We start from the raw sequence: 6,000 nt of genomic DNA, 5'->3' as shown, positions 1-6,000 counted from the left end.
TCTAGGGGACTTCCCTCCTCTTATGAAGGCCACTATTTCTGTTTGTAGCATGTTTAGTTCTGTAGTTTGTATCTTAAGTGGTAATGTCCGAAATAGGTAGAGAAGGCGAGGGAAGACATTCATCTTGACGGCAGAGAGTCTTCCGAACCAAGAAAATGAATGTTTTTTCCAGTTTGATAGATCCTGTCTGATAGTTTTTATCATTGGGATATAGTTATGTTTGTGTAATAATTCCAGGCGTGGTGTCAGGTTGACTCCTAAATATTTTAGAGAGTGTGTTGCCCATTTTAGATCAAAGTTTAATTCAATGTGTTTTTTCGTTATTTGTGGTAAGGCCAATGGCATTGCTTCACATTTGTCTAAGTTAATTTTATATCCTGAAATTTGGGAAAATGTGTCTAGTATGGAGTACAAATTCGGAAGCGAAACAAGCGGTCTGGTGGTGGTCAGGAGAATGTCGTCGGCGAAGAGGGTCAGTTTGTAGTCAGTGTCCTTTACTTTAAGTCCTGTAATGTCTGGTGATAATCGTATCTTGGAGGCCAAAGGTTCAATGCATAATGCGAATAATAATGGCGACAGGGGGCAACCCTGCCTGGTGCCATTTAGAATCGGGAATATTCTCGATTTGTACCCAGAAGTTACCACCTGTGCAGTTGGCGTCGAGTATATCGCTTGAATCGCTGTAAGAAGTGGGCCTGTTAGTCCCATATGTCTGAGTAAGGCCATCATGTATTGCCAGTCAATTCTGTCAAACGCCTTCTCCGCATCTAATGAGAGAAGCAGAGAAGGCGTACCCGTCTTGTGTAGGTAGTCAATTATGAGCAACATCCGTCTTATGTTGTCAGGGGCTTCTCTGTCCTTTATAAAACCTACTTGGTCGGGGTGAATGAGAGATGGTAGAACCGTTTTGAGTCTGTTGGCTAGGATTTTGGTGAAGATTTTTAGATCTTGGTTGATAAGAGAGATAGGACGGTAGCTGGAGCAGAGTTTGATATTTTTCCCTTGTTTGGGTATGATCGCTATTTTTGCCTGCAACAGTTCCGTCGGTATCCCACTACCGGCCAAAATATGGTTACAGAATGTAGTGATATGTGGTATTAGACTCTCCTTAAAAAGCTTATAGTAGTCTCCTGGGAAACCGTCCGGTCCTGCCGCTTTGCCTAATTTTAGTTCTTTAATCACCTGTGCTACCTCAGGCGCTGTCACGGAGGCCCCTAAGTGGTCTAGATCTGTTTTGGTGAATTTAGGTAATTGAGCTGTTTCAAGGAATGTCTCTGTCAACTTATCTAACTTTGGCGATCTAGACACTTTGTTCCCATCATATAATTTGCTATAATATAGGGCGAATTCGTCGACTATCTCTTGTGGGTGGGTTGTTAATTCTCCCTTGCTGTTCAGAATAGAGGAAATAGTCAATGTTTTATTTCGCTCCCGAATCTTGTGGGCTAAATACCTATCGGGTTTGTTGGCATATATGTAGTATTGGACTTTTAACCTCTGAATGGCTCTACATGCATCAGCTCTCTGGATCTTTGCTAATTTGGCTCTCTTTTGTTTTAAAGTGTTTAATAGGGATTGTTTCAATGACATTCTATGTTGTTTCTCTAAGCTTCCAATCTCCTGTTGGAGTTGGGTTGTCTGTGATCTTTTTTGTCTAAGATATGTTGATTTGTTCTGTATGAGAATCCCCCGTATGACTGCCTTATGGGCTGCCCATGTGTTTAACGGATTGTCTGTGGAGTCTATATTCAATTGCCAATATTCCTGTAGATGTTTCAATGTATTCTCATAAGTTTGTGGGTGTTTGAAAAAGCTAGAATCAAATGTCCAAGATTTTTCTCTCTTGACATCTTGTGTCCCTTCTAAATGGAGAGAGACTATTGAGTGATCTGACCACATACATGGCAGTATCCGTGATGATTGTAAGACAGGTTGAAGGATCTGACTGACATATATGTAGTCAATCCTGGTGTATATATTGTGTGCTGCGGAGTAGAATGTAGTGTCTGTTGTATCTCCATAAAGAGTTTGCCAAGTATCTATAAGAGCATGTGGTGCTAGTAGATTTTGAATGGTTTTGACCGTATGATTGTGTCTTTGTTGTTTTTTGGTCAGTGTGTGTTGTGGAGTAGTCTTGAATTGTGACATGCAAATATTAAAGTCACCTGCTAGTATGAGTTTATGTTGTGACCAGTCTGTGAGTAAATAGGTAATTTGTCTAAAGAACTGTTCGTGTTTTTCATTGGGGGCATATATATTGCAGAGCATCACATTAACTTTATCTATCTGTCCTACTACTATTAAATATCTGCCTTCCTCATCAGCTATCACTGTATCGTGAGTAAATTGTAGACTTGAATGGATGAGAATAGACACTCCTCGTTTTTTAGTGGAAGTGGTTGCATGATAATGCTGGGTAAAATATCTAGACCAATATCTAGGTATCTGGCCCTTAGGAAAGTGGGTTTCTTGTAAAAAAAGAATATTGGCTCCCATTTCCGTGTATTGTGTAATTGCCATTTTTCTTTTGACATCAGAGTTAAGGCCCCTGACATTATGTGAAATGATCTTGATTTTTGGTGACATTATGTGTTGATTATGTTTGATGGGTATGGACTGTCCCCTCCCCTAATACCTGTGTAGTTAGCTGGGTAGAGCAACAGGACAAAGTAACACTTACAGTTCCCCAACTTCTCCTCACGACTCAATGAGATGTGTATCCGGGTGAGACCGGAAGTACATTTAGCATTTTCATATGACAATGTTATAGAAAAATCATACCTGAAAAAATGGAAAAAAAAAGAACAGACACAATAATGAAAATAAAAAGAAAACAATAACAAATGAAAATTACATCCTATCATAACGTCTCTCAGTCTACAACAATTTGAGAGCAGCTCATGTAGGTGTGCAGTAACGGTGCGACTATTAGAAATATGGTTTTATAACTAAGAATGGGTGAGATTAATAACAATAAGCCCCTTTCGTGAGAGGAGGATTAAGAAAAGGAAAATTCCCCCACCAATAACAAGCTACCAACATGAATTGCTCCACATAAAGTTTCAACCAGTATATAACAGTACATCATAACCTGTATTAACTAAAGTTTATTTTCAGAACTTTAACTTCAACAATAAAACTTCAATGTCCTGTGTTCATATATTTGTTAAGTGTCCAGGAGAGTTGATGCCCTTTAGTGCAAATGCATCAGTACAACAGTTCACCTATCACTTCCTCTAGTTGGTTTGTCCGGCCTCTCCATAACCCCAGTCCCCTCACTTTCACGAACCTCAAGAGTGTATTAAAGTTATACTTATCTGCTATTGAGGGTCGTCTTAAGGCCGATTCAATTCTTTGCAAACTTGTTTTACAAGCTTGTCAAGTGTCCATTATCAGTGGAAAACAGAAGAGTAGGTCTTCCTCTAGTCTATGGTGGCATTGCTTGTTTCTTTGCATCTTAGGTCCTTTGTTTCTTCTTTGGGATCTTTGACCATGTTTTTTGTAGCTGTTTGTTTTGCTGCTGCGGCGTGTCTTGGGGGTCCGATTCCTGACCCAGGGTCGGGGGGGTAATCCGTAGTCTTTGGCATATGTCTGGAATCTCCTGAGGGTCCTTAAGAATCAGGGTTTTATTTTCAAATAAGATATTGAGTGAGAAGGGGAACCCCCATCTATATGGGATTTGGTTTTTCCTCAGAAGTGAGGTGAGGGGTCTCAGTTCACCTCTTCTCTGCAGCGTTCTCAGGCAGAGATCCTGATAGAATTGAATGACATTCCCCTGGAATTTGAATGTCGGATTTTTTCGCGAGGCTGCTAGTATCTCCTCTCTTTCCTGATATCTTAGCATTTTGATTATTATGTCTCTCGGGGGGTCATTGCCTTTAGGCTTAGGTCTGAGAGCCCGGTGTGCTCTTTCAATCTCAAATTTCTCCTCTTCAGATCTCCCTGTGATGCTATGAAATAGCCGTAATAGATAGTCTGTTAACTCTGGTGTAGTTATTGTCTCTGGGACCCCCTTTAATCTCACATTGGATCGCCTATTGCGATTTTCCAGATCCTCCAACTTATCATTTATGTCTTCAATTTCTTGTTGCTGGGAAGATATTTGTTTGGATAGTGTATTGACTTCCTCTATCACATTATCGGTGGTTTCTTCAAGGGAATTCACTCTGACTCCCAAGTCTGTTACATCTTGCTTGATATCAGATAAGCTGCTCATTACAGTATTTTGCATAGTTTCCATCCTCTCTAGCAGTCTTTCAAAATTGGAGTTAAGATCTTGTTTAGAGACCAAGTTAGCTAAATCAGTTTTAGTAAGAGGTGTTAGTTCTGTATTTTGCTCTTGAGACCCTGTATCTGAGTCTCCATCACTCCCTTGTGAATCTGCTTGCCTTTCTGTAAGCTTCTCCGCCTTGGAGGGTTTAAAAAAAAGATTTGCTGTAGCTTGTTTAGTTAGCGGTGCAGTTTTTGTGTTTTTCCTGCCTGCCATTTTTGCTCTCTCTTGCCCTCTCTTAGCTAGTGAGATGAAGGTTGTGAATAAAATAAGCGTTCCAAAGTTTCTTCTCCCTATGACTCCATTAAACAGCTCTCAACAGTGTCATGTCTGTGTGGGTTACTGTGGATCGGTTGTCACTGGTGCTGATAATTACCTTGTTGTATATATTGCCTTATCTTTCATGTATATATTTTAGCTGCTAGTGGCAATTAAGATCTTTGAATCTTTCTCAAGATGTGCTGCTTTTAGGGATGTTGCACATCGCTGTTGCGTGCTGTAAGCGCCTCTCAGGCCTCCTCCCCTGTAATTGATACTGCGTGTCAATGGCTGCTTGTCTATTTGGGCCGCAACAAAGGAGCTGTCACCCCGGGGCAGGTATCGGTAAGGTCTGCCTGTGATCTTCTCCCCCTCCCGATTATTTATAAATATGTTCTGCCCGGTAGTTTGTAAGTAGAAAGTTGACCCCGGTTACCTCCTGTGTAGTTTTTATTCCGAAAGCCGCGCACATGGCTCTGCAGGATGGTGACCGGGATCCGTTTCGTGTCGGGACTTTCTTTCAGCGTCTGCCCCTTGATGTCCTAGATGATGAGCTTCTTTTAGTTCAAGAAAGGGCCCCCTGTAGGTCCTCACGCCATCTTAGTGTTCAATATTGCACGGAGCTGTTGTATTAGGCGTCCATTCCCTTGCCCTGCTAGGCTCCGCCCCTAATATATTTATTTAAATTGACTTTACCTTTATTTTTTAATAATCATATTTTATTTCCCAATATATTGAAGTTTTTAATATAAACCAATGTAAAGTTTCTAGCGCCTCAATTATTTTATCTTATTGATAATATGTGAGTATGTTAGCTCAAAATGCATACTCGTCTTTCCCTTCTTCTAAGTATTTAGAAAAATTAATAGGAAAGCAGTTACAAGTTTTCAGGCCACAAGGGTTCCATACTTAGCACTGATACATGTAACAGCATATGAAGTACACAAAATTATATATATATATGTAAGGACCTTGCCCTTACCCAAGTTGGCTGCTGTAATAGTTGTATTGAGGAAGAGAAATGCCATCTGGGAAGGGGGAGGAGTTGTTAGGCTGAGGAGATTTTCTGAGGTGTTAAGAGAAGTGTGGAGCTTGCACAGACTTGGAGATGGGGGAAGAAAGTTGCTGTTTCCAAGCTGAAAGAAGTTATTCAGACTAATGCATGGATTCCAGAGACAGTTCAGACATTGCTACATGTGGCTGCTGAAGACAGAAGTTGGAATCTTTTATTTGTACTGTGAGTGTCAGCCATTATCTGCTGTTTTAAGATCTCCATAACTTCATGTTAACTAAATGCAAGAGAAAAGATATACTAGTCATATCTGATGTGCTGCAGAGTTGTTGTATATTAAAGAGATAACCCAGAGAATATTCTAGAAGTTATTCTGCCTAAACAGTTGCATAAATACACTAAATGGATTGCAGAGCTGCATTACATAAGGAAGTAACTGAGTGTGATGTGCTGCAGAGTT

The sequence above is a fragment of the Bombina bombina genome, chromosome 2 (assembly GCF_027579735.1).
Source record: "Bombina bombina isolate aBomBom1 chromosome 2, aBomBom1.pri, whole genome shotgun sequence".
NCBI classification, from domain to species: domain Eukaryota; kingdom Metazoa; phylum Chordata; class Amphibia; order Anura; family Bombinatoridae; genus Bombina; species Bombina bombina.
The sequence above is the reverse complement of the archived record's forward strand: the minus strand, read 5'-3'. Positions refer to the sequence as shown.